We start from the raw sequence: 14210 nt of genomic DNA, 5'->3' as shown, positions 1-14210 counted from the left end.
ACTCCTTCTGGTCTGGAAAAAATCATTATATATTCTCCCGAAAGGTCTGACCCTCGTATCACGCATATTTCCTCTGTTTTCGTTTCGAGCCTATTTCTGTTGCAGATCTAGATCGCTATGACGTCCCCAAAAGCTCCGAAGGACAAGATCTTCGAGAAGGTCATCAATCCCTACCTCGCGGGAGTGCTGCAACACCCTCAATCTATTGAGATGCGTGAGGGGATGTTGCATATCAATGATGTTGAGGGGCCCAAGAAGATCGGAAGCGTGGAGGCGAGGCTCGAAGCAATGGAGCAACAAGTCTTCAAGTGCCAAGGGATGGTGGAGCGTGGACTCAACGCCAACCACATGATGATCACGGAGTTCACCAGCAAGCACAAGATTGATGCCAATGACATTGGGAAGCACCTCTCCAGGCCCAGATCTATGACCAGCAAAACCAAAACTGTGAGTATGAGTATAGATTTAAATCAATACGGTTGGCTGCAGATTTGAGGATTCCGGAGACTCGTTCATCTTTCCATGATGAAGAAGCTATGCCTTGGAAGACGGAGGATCAAACCCATGTTGCAACAACTCCACCACCATCACCTCCAAAGGAAGACAACTAAGCATGGGTATGGGCAATCCCCTTGGCCTGTGCCAAGCTTGGGGGAGTTGCCCCTGTATCGTATCATCATCACATCTTTTGCCTTTACCTTTCTTTTAGTTTGTTCCTTTTCAGTTTTCTCTTTCTCTAGTAGAATAAAGGTCTTAGTGTTTTAGGCTTGAGTTTTGCTTTGTGTCACCCCCGATGTATTCGAGCTCGTGAGCCATATAATAAAGAGTGTCTTAGTTTAAGGGCTTTGTCTCTTGCCATGATCAATAGATTAAGAATAGAACAAAAGCATGAAAGATCATGTAATGATCTTATGGGAAATGATGGCTTCACATATAAAAAGAATGATGATTGAAACTTGTTGAGGGTAGACAAACATAGACCTTGGTCATTGTTGCAATTAATAGGAAGTGATAAAGAAGGAGAGGTTCACATATAAATACATCATCTTTGACACCATCTATGATTGTGAACACTCACTAAACTATTGCATGCCTAGAAGTAGATGTTGGACAAGGAAGACAACATAATGAATTGTGTTTTCTTTGTTCCAAACAATATTATATGATTAGAGATCCCTTAGCATCTGACGATTTCTTCCACCTCATATTAGCCAAAACTCCCGCACCAAGTAGAGATACCACTTGTGCATCCATAAACCCTCAACCCAGTTTTTCCATGAGAGTCCACCATACCTACCTATGGATTGAATAAGATCCCTCAAGTAAGTTGTCATCGGTGCAAGCAATAAAAATTGCTCCCTAATATGTATGATCTATTAGCGTGTGTGGAAAATAAGCTTTGTACGAACCTGTGATGAGGAAGACATAAAAGCGACAAAATGCATAATAAAGTTCTTTATCACAGGAGGCAATATAAAGTGACGTTCCTACGCACTAAGGGGACACACATGCAAACCTAAAAAGCGCATGACAACCTCTGCTTCCCTCTGCGAAGGGCCTATCTTGTACCTTTACTTTTTGCCCTTGAAAGAGTCATGTCGATCTTCACCAATTCCTTGTTTCGCCTTTATCTTGGCTAACGTCATATGCTTGGGAAAGATCTATATTCATATGTCAACTTGGAAGTAAGTATTCATGAATTATTGTCATTGACATTACCCTTGAGGTAAATGGTTGGGAGGCAAAACTATAAGCCCCTATCTTTCTCTGTGTCCAGCTGAAACTTTGATCTCATGAGTACCACGTGAGTTGTAGCAATTGTAGAGAATGAAAAGATGATTGAGTATGTGGATTTGCTTTACAAGCTCTTATTTGACTCTTTCTGATGTTGTGATAAATTGCAATTGCTTCAATGACTAAAGGCTATCGGTTGTTACTTCTTGGTAATATTCTTGATCCATACTTTACTTTGTGAAGGAATTGTCACTTTAGCATGAGAGATTATATGTTGGTATTGTTGTTCTGATCATGATCATGATGCATGGATGTTCGTATCTTGTTTTGTCGACACCTCTCTCCCTAAACATGTGGGCATATTTATTGAGCTCGGCTTTGTCTTGAGGACAAGCGAGGTCTAAGCTTGGGGGAGTTGATACGTCCATTTTGCATCATGCTTTTATGTTGATATTTATCGCTTCTTGGGCTGTTATTTCACTTCACGGTACAATACTTATGCCTTTTCTCTCTTATTTTGCAAGGTTTACATGAAGAGGGAGGATGCCGGCAGCTGGAATTCTGGCCTGAAAAAGGAGCAAGTTGGAGATGCCTATTCTGCGCAACTCCAAAATCCGTGAAAATCAACGTGATTTTTTTTGGGAATATATAAAAATACTGGGCCAAAGAAGTGCCAAAGGAGCGCAACCAAGGGGCCACAAGCCTGGTAGGCGCGGCCACCCCTGGCCATGCCTAGGGGGCTTGTGGGCTCCCTGCTGGCCCACTGGCTCCCCTCTTCTCCTATATGAAGGGTTTCGTTCTGAAAAAAAAAATCAGGAGGGGGCTTTTTCGAGGATTCGCCGCCGCCACGAGGCGGAACTTGAGCAGAACTAATCTAGAGCTCCGGCAGGACGATCCTGCCATGGAAACTTCCCTCCCGGAGGGGAAAATCGTCGCTATCGTCATCACCAACACTACTCTCATCGGCGGGGACTCATCACCATCAACATCTTCATCAGCACCATCTCATCTCCAAACCCTAGTTCATCACTTGTAACCAATCTCCGTCTCGCGACTCCGATTGGTACTTTAAGGTTGCTAGTAGTGTTAATTACTCCTTGTAGTTGATGCTAGTTGGATTACTTGGTGGAAGAGTTTATGTTCAGATCCTTGATGCTACTCATTATCTCTCTGGTCATGAATATGATTATGCTTTGTGAGTAGTTACTTTTGTTCCTGAGGACATGGGATGAGTCATGTGCTACTTCAACAAAAGACCTTTCAACGGTGCCAGAAACACGTGCTGACACGAGACTATTCTTGTCATGATACTCCTCAGCAACGGCACCAGGAATCCTTCTGCTACGGCTACACCTTTAGGGACTTCCTAGGAAAATATGCAAAGGATTCCCTCGTGGCCTTGGAGCCTTGCGTTCGTGTTCCCTCGAAGCGGAAAGGGTGATGTAGCACAGCGGTGGTAAGTATTTCCCTCAGTTTTGAGAACCAAGGTATCGATCCTATGGAGGACTATCACAAGTACCTGCACAAACACAAAAAGCTTGCTCCCAACGCTATGAAGGGGTTGTCAATCCCTTGTAGATTGTTTGCCAAGTGAGAACTGAAAGCAAAAAAGTAACAAAGCAAAGTAAAAGCGAAAGTGGAAACGATAGGTGTGAATAGACCCCGGGGCCGTAGTGTCCACTAGTGGCTTCTCTCATGAAAGCAAGTAGACGGTGGGTGAACAAATTACAGTCGAGTAATTGATAGAACCGCGCAAAGTCGTGACGTCATCTATGGCAATGATTATATCTATAGGCATCACGCCCAAAACAAGTAGACCGATACTTTCTGCGTCTACTACTATTACTCCACACGTCGACCGCTATCCAGCATGCATCTAGTGTATTAAGTAAAAAAGAACAGAGTAACGCCTTAAGCAAGATGACATGATGTAGATGGACAATCTCATATCTACGATAAAAGCCCATCTTGTTACCCTTGATGGCAACAACACGATGCGTGCCTTGCTGCCCCTAGTGTCACTGGGAAAGGTCACCACACGGTATGAACCCAAAACCAAGCACTTCTCCCATTGCAAGAATCATAGATCTAGTTGGCCAAAGAAAACCCAAGACTCGGAGAGACTTACAAAGATATCAAATCATGCATACAAGAAATCAGCAAAGACTCAAATATATATCATAGATAATCTGATCACAAATCCACAATTCATCGAATCTCGACAAACACACCGCCAAAGAGGATTACATCGGATAGATCTCCATGAAGATCATGGAGAACTTTGTATTAAAGATCCAAGAGAGAGAAGAAGCCATCTAGCTAGTAACTACGAACCCGTAGGTCCGAAGTGAACTACTCACGAGTCATTGGAGGGGCGATGATGTTGATGAAGAAGCCCTCCAACTCCAAAGTCCCCTCCGCCAGGGCACCGGGAAGGGTCTCCAGATGAGATCTCGCGGAAACGGAAGCTTGCGGCGGCGGAAAAGTGTTTTCGTGGATTCCCCTATTTTTTATGTATTTTAGGGAATATATAGGCGAAGAAGCTAGGTCAGGGGGGCGCCAGGGAGGCCACAAGCCTGCTAGTCGCCGCCCCCTGGTGGCGGCTACAAGGCTTGTGGCCCCCCTGTAGCTCTCGTGGCCCTCAAGCCCCGTGATCTTCTTCTGTTCGGGAAAAAATTATTTCGGGGATTTTATTCCGTTTGGACTCCGTTCCAAAATGAGATGTGAAAAGAGCCAAAAACACAGAAAAAACAGGAACTGTCACTTGGCACTGAATTAATAAGTTAGTCCCAAAAAATATATAAAAGGTACATAAAACATCCAAAGATGACAAGATAACAGCGTGAAACCATAAAAAATTATAGATATGTTCGAGACGTATCAAGCAGCCCAAGCTTAACTCCTGCTCGTCCTCGAGTAGGGAAGTGATAAAGAATGAATTTTTGATGCTTTCATGCTACCTAGCATAGATGTCCTTTGTAACTCCTCTTATGTGACGTGAACGTTCAGATCCATTAGATTCAAAACAATAGTTTGCTTTTGACGTGGAAACAATAATAATTCAAGCAAACTAGCAATGTAATCATGAACTTCCAAAATAACAAGGCCAAAAGAAAGTTATCCCTACAAAAGCATATAGTATGGCTATGCTCTATCATCATTGCACAACGAATTTAAATCATGCACAACCCCGGTATTGGCCAAGTAATTGTTTTCACACCTTTACTTTCTCAAACCTTTTCAACTCTCACGCAATACATGAGCGTGAGCCATGGTTTTAGCACTATAAGTGGTGTGGAGTGTGGTGATGGTTGCAAGACAAACAAGGAGAAGATGATCACATTAACTAGGCATATCAATGAGCTGTGGAGATGCTCATCAATAGATATCAATGTGAATGAGTAGGGATTGCCATACAAATGATGCACTAGAGCTAAGAGTATGTGAAAGCTCTTAAAGAAAACTAGTGGGTGTGCATCCAACTTGCTTGCTCACGAAGACCTAAGGAAAATTTGAGTAAGCCTATCATTGGAATATACAAGCCAAGTTATGTAATGAAAATTTCCCAGTAGCTATGTGGTGGTGACAAAGCGAGAGACTCTCAATCATGAAGATCATGGTGCTTAATAAGCACACGTGTGGAAGGATAGTAGCATTGTCCCTTCTCTCTTTTTCTCTCATCTTTTTTTTGGTGGGCTCTTTGGCCTCTTTTTTGTATTTTTTTGGTGGGCATCTTTGGCCTCCTTTTGTATATGGGCTTCGCTGGCCTCTTTTATTTCCTCACATGGGACAATGCTCCATCACTGATGATCATCACACTTTCAACTCAAAACTTAGAGCAACGATGACTCTATATGGAATGCCTTCGGTAGTGTACCGTGACAATGATCTAGCATGGCATGGACATTAATGGAAACATCATGCTAGCTATCTTACGATCATGCAATGGCAATGTAGACGTGGTGGCACATGTCATGGTGGTAGTTGCATGGCAATATATCTCGGAATGACTTGGAAAAATCCATAGTAGGTAGGTATAGTGGCTGTTTTGAGGGAGGCTAATGGTGGGTTTTGTGCACCGGCGAAAGTTGCACGACACTAAAGAAGATAGTGATGGTGAAAGGTGAAAGTGCATCTAAACCATGGACTCAATATTAGTCATGAAGAACTCATAATGTAGACGTGGTGGCACATGTCATGGTGGTAGTTGCATGGCAATATATCTCGGAATGACTTGGAAAAAGCCATAGTAGGTAGGTATAGTGGCTGTTTTGAGGGAGGCTAATGGTGGGTTTTGTGCACCGGCGAAAGTTGCACGGCACTAAAGAAGATAGTGATGGTGAAAGGTAAAAGTGCATCTAAACCATGGACTCAACATTAGTCATGAAGAACTCATATACTTGTTGCAAAATTTTTATTAGTAATCGAAACAAAGCATTCAACGCATACTCCTAGGGGAAGGGTTGGTAGGTATAAACCATCGCGCGATCCCGACCGCCACGCAAAGGATGACAATCAATAGACTAATCATGCTTAGATTTCATCACATATCGGTTCACCATACGTGCATGCTACGGGAATCACTAACTTCAACACAAGTATTTCTAGATCCACAACACCTTACTAGCATAACTTCAATATTACCACAACCACAACTCAAAACTAATTGAGATGAATCATACTTCTCTAACTATTGAATGCACATGAAGGTGGAAGTCTTCGTATCCCTTTGGATAACTACCCCTTTTGAGACTACTTTCATAGCATAGAGCAACTACCAAGCCACGCACCGCCGTGCTCTAAAAGATATAAGTGAAGCACATAGAGCAAAATCAACTAGCTCAAAACATATAAGTGAAGCACATGTGAGCTGAATTGTCTACCAAAGGATATAAGTGAAGCTCGACAAAATCACAATGAGTGCATACCTCTCTCTCTAGGTGTGCAGAAAGGAGGATTGTGACACAACAAAAATAAAAGACTCCTACGATACAAAGGCTCCAAGCAAAGCACATAACATGTGGTGAATAACAATATAGCCCCAAGTAAAGTTACCGATGTATTGAAGACGAAAAGAGGGGATGCCTTCCCGGGGCATCCCCAAGCTTAGGCTTTTACGACATCCTTGAATCTCTTGGGGTGCCTTGGGCATCCCTAAGCTTGAGCTCTTGCCACTCTTTATCTTTTTGTCCATAAGAACTTCACCCAAAACTTGAAAACTTCACAACACGAAATTTAAACAGAAACTCGTGATAACATTAGTATAAGAAAGCAAACCACCACTTCCTTAGGTACTGTAGAAAACTTAAATTCTACTCTTTTTTTTGGTGGGCTCTTTGGCCTCTTTTTTGTATTTTTTTGGTGGGCATCTTTGGCCTCCTTTTGTATATGGGCTTCGCTGGCCTCTTTTATTTCCTCACATGGGACAATGCTCCATCACTGATGATCATCACACTTTCAACTCAAAACTTAGAGCAACGATGACTCTATATGGAATGCCTTCGGTAGTGTACCGTGACAATGATCTAGCATGGCATGGACATTAATGGAAACATCATGCTAGCTATCTTACGATCATGCAATGGCAATGTAGACGTGGTGGCACATGTCATGGTGGTAGTTGCATGGCAATATATCTCGGAATGACTTGGAAAAATCCATAGTAGGTAGGTATAGTGGCTGTTTTGAGGGAGGCTAATGGTGGGTTTTGTGCACCGGCGAAAGTTGCACGACACTAAAGAAGATAGTGATGGTGAAAGGTGAAAGTGCATCTAAACCATGGACTCAATATTAGTCATGAAGAACTCATAATGTAGACGTGGTGGCACATGTCATGGTGGTAGTTGCATGGCAATATATCTCGGAATGACTTGGAAAAAGCCATAGTAGGTAGGTATAGTGGCTGTTTTGAGGGAGGCTAATGGTGGGTTTTGTGCACCGGCGAAAGTTGCACGGCACTAAAGAAGATAGTGATGGTGAAAGGTAAAAGTGCATCTAAACCATGGACTCAACATTAGTCATGAAGAACTCATATACTTGTTGCAAAATTTTTATTAGTAATCGAAACAAAGCATTCAACGCATACTCCTAGGGGAAGGGTTGGTAGGTATAAACCATCGCGCGATCCCGACCGCCACGCAAAGGATGACAATCAATAGACTAATCATGCTTAGATTTCATCACATATCGGTTCACCATACGTGCATGCTACGGGAATCACTAACTTCAACACAAGTATTTCTAGATCCACAACACCTTACTAGCATAACTTCAATATTACCACAACCACAACTCAAAACTAATTGAGATGAATCATACTTCTCTAACTATTGAATGCACATGAAGGTGGAAGTCTTCGTATCCCTTTGGATAACTACCCCTTTTGAGACTACTTTCATAGCATAGAGCAACTACCAAGCCACGCACCGCCGTGCTCTAAAAGATATAAGTGAAGCACATAGAGCAAAATCAACTAGCTCAAAACATATAAGTGAAGCACATGTGAGCTGAATTGTCTACCAAAGGATATAAGTGAAGCTCGACAAAATCACAATGAGTGCATACCTCTCTCTCTAGGTGTGCAGAAAGGAGGATTGTGACACAACAAAAATAAAAGACTCCTACGATACAAAGGCTCCAAGCAAAGCACATAACATGTGGTGAATAACAATATAGCCCCAAGTAAAGTTACCGATGTATTGAAGACGAAAAGAGGGGATGCCTTCCCGGGGCATCCCCAAGCTTAGGCTTTTACGACATCCTTGAATCTCTTGGGGTGCCTTGGGCATCCCTAAGCTTGAGCTCTTGCCACTCTTTATCTTTTTGTCCATAAGAACTTCACCCAAAACTTGAAAACTTCACAACACGAAATTTAAACAGAAACTCGTGATAACATTAGTATAAGAAAGCAAACCACCACTTCCTTAGGTACTGTAGAAAACTTAAATTCTACTTATGTTGATGTTGGGTTACTGTATTTTCAATCTTCCATGGCTAATACCCCCCGATACTATCCATAGTTTCATCAAAATAAGCAACCAACTCAACAAAAAACAGAATCTGTTAACAACGGACAAGTGTGTAGCAATCTGTAGACTTCGTATACTTCTGGTACTTCACAAATTCTGAAAAATTACGACAGTCTGAAGAATTTGCATAGAAATCAGAAGCAAAAAGAATCAACTCAAAAGCTCTTATAGAAAAAAAAAGAAAATTCTTTTCATGAGCAGAAAGTTTCTGTCTTTTCCAGCATGACCAAATGATCATCCCCAAGACTAATCATAACAGTTTTGCTTGGCACAAACGCAAAAAGAAACACAAAAAACACAATCATAACAGAAACGGAAGTGTGGAAAACACAAAACAGAAAGAAAAAGGATAGATTCGTTGGGTTGCCTCCCAACAAGCGCTATTGTTTAACGCCCTTAGCTAGGCAAAAGGTGATGAAATCACGTATAGTCATCTTTGGTGCTCAAACCATAAGTAGTGTGATCATTTATCATCTTAAGATCTTCATCTTTATTGGATGACTCACCACTAGCTTTAGGAACAAAAACAGACTTGATGGTGTTTTTGAGAGTGAGATTTGGAGTATTTTGCACAGCGGCAAAAGCGGAACCCAAGTTGGTTATGACATCTTCTAGTTTGCCAATTCTAGAAGAATCATTAACTATAAGTTCCTTCTCCCTTAAATTTTTCAAATAATTTCCCACTTTGGATCCGTACTGAGTAATTTGATTGTGGATCTTTCTATCCAAACCCTCAATAAGTTCAATTGTGGCAATTTTTGTTTTCAATAGCGTCAAGCTTTTGTATCACGTGTTCCAAGGTCAAGGTAGTTCCATTAACCATGAGCGGGGGTGAGCCTACGAAATTCATGATAGCTCCATAGGAGTCAACAGTATGGCTCCCCAAAAAAATCCCGCCTACAATGGTATCAAGGATATACCTATTCTAAGGAGAAATTCCAACATAGAAACTGCGAAGAAGAACGGTAGTGGATTGCTTACGAGTAGATCTACTTTGAGCATTGCAAATCCTGCACCAAGCGTCCTTTAAATTTTCTTCCTCATTCTGCCTAAAATTGAGAACTTCATTCTCAGGGGTATAGTTTGGAGTGGTAGGTCTAGCCATTGATGGACTATCTCACACACAAACGAGCAGGAAGAGGGAGAGTGCAACGGGCAAAAGAAAAACGACAAAGGAGAAAGGCAAATGAAAACGACTAATGTGAAGTGGGGGAGAGGAAAATGAGAGGCAACTGACAAAAAAGTAAATGCAAGAGATGAGTTTGTGAGACCTACTTGGATAGATCTCTCCTTCCCTGGCAACGGCGCCAGAAATACTTCTGCTACTGCAACAAAAGACCTTCCAACGGTGCCAGAAACACGTGCTGACGGGAGACTATTCTTGTCTTGATACTCCTCAGCAACGGCACCAGGAATCCTTCTGCTACGGCTACGCCTTTAGGGACTTCCTAGGCAAATATGCAAAGGATTCCCCCGTGGCCTTGGAGCCTTGCGTTGGTGTTCCCTCAAAGCGGAAAGGGTGATGTAGCACAGCGGTGTTAAGTATTTCCCTCAGTTTTCAGAACCAAGGTGTCGATCCAGTGAAGGAGTATCACAAGTACCTGCACAAACACAAAAAGCTTGCTCCCAATGCTATCAAGGGGTTGTCAATCCATTATAGATTGTTTGCCAAGTGAGAACTGAAAGCAACAAAGTAACAAAGCAAAGTAAAAGCGAAAGTGGAAACGATAGGTGTGAATAGACCCGGGGGCCGTAGTGTTCACTAGTGGCTTCTCTCATGAAAGCAAGTGGATGGTGGGTGAACAAATTACTTTCGAGCAATTGATAGAACCGCGCAATGTCGTGACGTCATCTATGGCAATGATTATATCTATAGGCATTATGCCCAAAACAAGTAGACCGATACTTTCTGCATCTACTACAATTACTCCACACGTCGACCGCTATCCAGCATGCATCTAGTGTATTAAGTCCAAAAGAACAGAGTAACGCCTTAAGCAAGATGACATGATGTAGATGGACAATTATTGACAAAATAATTTTCTAAATCTTACAAAATATTTGGCTTTAAGCCTTACAATCCTGGTTTGGGGTTGATTAGAAAATTATTGACAATTCTGTTGGTCACAACTTAACAAGTTGCAAAATTTCCCAATCATCAGATTTTTATGTGAACCACATGTGTGATAGGGGAAATTAATTTAAGGCACTCTCACCTTACAATTCTAAATGAGCCACTCATTCTTCCTTGAACACATTCAGAAGATATGTGGATTACTCAACCATTATGTTGTCTTATATAGATACTTCACGGCACTCATGGAAACATTTACAAAATGATTTCAAGTGTGTCCCTTGTCACACACAACCATGAATGACCTTACCAAATTAATCGCTCAACTTATCAAAGTAAGAGCAAATTATCCTGGACAATGGATATACCCATTCAAATGGACAATGTTGTTGAACCCATTTCATTAGCAATGGTACCTTATGTACATACCCAGAATGGTGTAATTCAATATCTTATCAAAGATAGTGAAATTTATTACATGACCAATCTTAAAGAATTGTAAATTTACCAGCCTCTTGCTGGACAACTACGACCTTACACACCGTAAGTATGATCTAAATCATACCAACTGCATATCATACTACTTTCCCCTTGTAGTAATTACGTGGAAATCAACAAAGTATTTCCCATCTACGATAATTCGGTTACATACCAATATCACCACTCCGACATACATCAATGGGCTCTCACAAAAAAATAGGGATCTATGTGAGGAATAAAAAATTATCCGTCAATCAGAATTATTCATAGCCCGTATGCTGATTGCATCAGCAATAAGGACATTTCTGGCATTAGGGGGAGATTAGTACCACAAAAAATGCCAAGAAATAAATTAGAAATGTTATTCACATTCAGCCCTTATATCCACATACTCAAAGAATCTGAACAAGAAGTTTAGAATCACATATTTGCAACACATTGCAAATCTGCCACATACATTTACTGATGACAAAGGTGTTACTCAATTATATTCCTGCAATAAAGTGTCAGAAAGAGTGGAGGTACCTGATAAACCACTCTTCTCCCCAAATGAGAGCAATAGGGGGAGAAATCTGACCACACGATATATAATCTCGCATATGCTTCCGCGAAAATAGAGGAAATCAAATACTTAACCAGTAAATGTAATTCAACATCAAGTTGAAAGACACCTCAGTGGATGCTCATCATCCAAAGCCCGGCATAGATGTGCACAAATGTTTTGGTGCCGGGACATCGAAACACCTTGACTCCATTGTTGTAGGAAATCACAGGGAGTTAAAAGGAATAAATACATTTCCACAAATTTCACCGATTCATCCAGAATCATATAACATAAGTCTACATTTATCGACATATATTTCTTTTGAAAATTGCTAAAACCTTTTGGGCCCTGAACCAAAATCCATGGTAGAGTGCCTCTTGCATTCATATTGGTTCACAAAAAACGAAGCAAGTAATGAAGAATAGCACTCGCTCAGCAAAGAGTGGTATTTACCACAGTAATACCTACTCCTCATAAGTATCTTCCATATGGAATACTAAAAACTTCTCATTCATAGACAAAGTCAATGAGGTGGTGAGAAAGCGAGGCTTGTAGCAAAAGGGTTCACGCAGAGACCCAACATCGATTACGATGTAACATACACTCTTGGTATGAGTGGCATTAAGTTCCGATAATAAATATCATTGGGAGTAAACATAATATTATCCATGCAGTTAATGGATGCAGTGACTACATACTCATATGAGTTACTCATTTCGGAAATCTATATTAAAGTTCCTGAAGGGCTTCATTTCCGAATCCAAAAACAAATCGCAACATGTATTGTGTAAAACTTCATAAGTCACTCTATGACTAGAAATAGTCGTGAATGATATGGTACTACCGACTAGACGAGTTCCTTCTTGAGAGGATTACACAAAGGATGATGATTGTTTATGTGGTAATAAAGGAATACCAAAATTTTATTTCCTTACATCACCTTAGTGTATATGATGATTTCATCATCAATGTCTCTACAAGACGTAAACATACATAAAATCATCTTAAGACGGAAAATTTGGATTCAACCAAATTTAGCTTAAGTTTACAACTTGAGGATTCTCTCAAGAATACATATCAATCTACATATATCCAAACATATACGAGAAGTTTAATTTGGATATATGATATCAACAAAAGACATGCATGCTCATACTACCTTTGATAAGGTACACACCATTCATACCTAGGGGTGATAATGAAGTGATACTAGGACCTGAAGTTCTATATCTCACTAATGCCAAAGCACTCATATACTTGCAAACTACGTCAGGCCTGACACTATATTTGCTATCTTTATTCGAAGTGCAACCCCAAACAAAAGGTATATGGTTGATATAAGTACTATCATCTTATATCTGAAGATTACAGTAAATCTTGAATATTTTCATCAGGAAATAGAAGATATGACCATGATATGATGTAATGATATTGGCTCTTTATTTGATCCCAACGACGCCATATCAATGACTGAATTTGCTGGCATAGCCTTCACATGGAAGTCATATAAATGGATTTTAATGGTTATTTCCAGTTATCATTCTGACATAATTGCTTTATCCTAAAGCATCGCAAAAATATGTATGGCTTGGCAGAATGATTAACCACACTCAAAATCATGTGGTTGAGATTCACCAGAATCACATAACTTGATTTATCAAGATACTTTCACTTGTATTACTCAATACCTACAGGTTATATGAAGAGAAATATCATAAATCACATTGCTCAGAAATTACTTATCTTCATGGATTATAGAAAATTGAGGAAATAATTTGCAAACAAAATATTGTGATAATCCAACATATTATACACAATCTAATGTTCATGTCAATGGTAATGGTATGAGACATCCTCCATATTTGCAAAGTTCAGGGGGAGTAATCTCCCAAACTATAACCTACTAACAATCATCAGATTGCATATATTGTACTATTTTTTCCTTGATGAGTTTTTCCATAATGGTTTCTCATAAAAGGTTTTTAATGAGATAATATAAACACAAGTGTCTTTTTTTTGACCAGCTACTGTAGGGAAACACCCCACAGTCTTTTCTATTTATTTAATAAGGAGTTAATATGTACAAAGGAGTTACAAAGGAGGGTAAGAATGTACAATAGATGTAGGGGAGATACAAAACTCATGGAGGTAAAAATGCTATCCATCTAAGGAGATCATCCCTAAAACTAGGTCTAATCCTGTTTGCTAGGAGTGAAATATCCTGAATAAAGCCAGCCCTCCATGTTCTGAACCTGGGTTGCTGATGATGAAATTTTTCGGCATTTCTTACAGTCCATATGTTCCAGCAAGCAATGAAGACCACTTCAATGAAGAAGGGGTGATGAAAGTC

Source organism: Hordeum vulgare, chromosome 6H (genome assembly GCF_904849725.1).
Source record: "Hordeum vulgare subsp. vulgare chromosome 6H, MorexV3_pseudomolecules_assembly, whole genome shotgun sequence".
Classification (NCBI taxonomy): Eukaryota; Viridiplantae; Streptophyta; class Magnoliopsida; order Poales; family Poaceae; genus Hordeum; species Hordeum vulgare.
Note: the sequence above shows the minus strand (reverse complement) of the source record.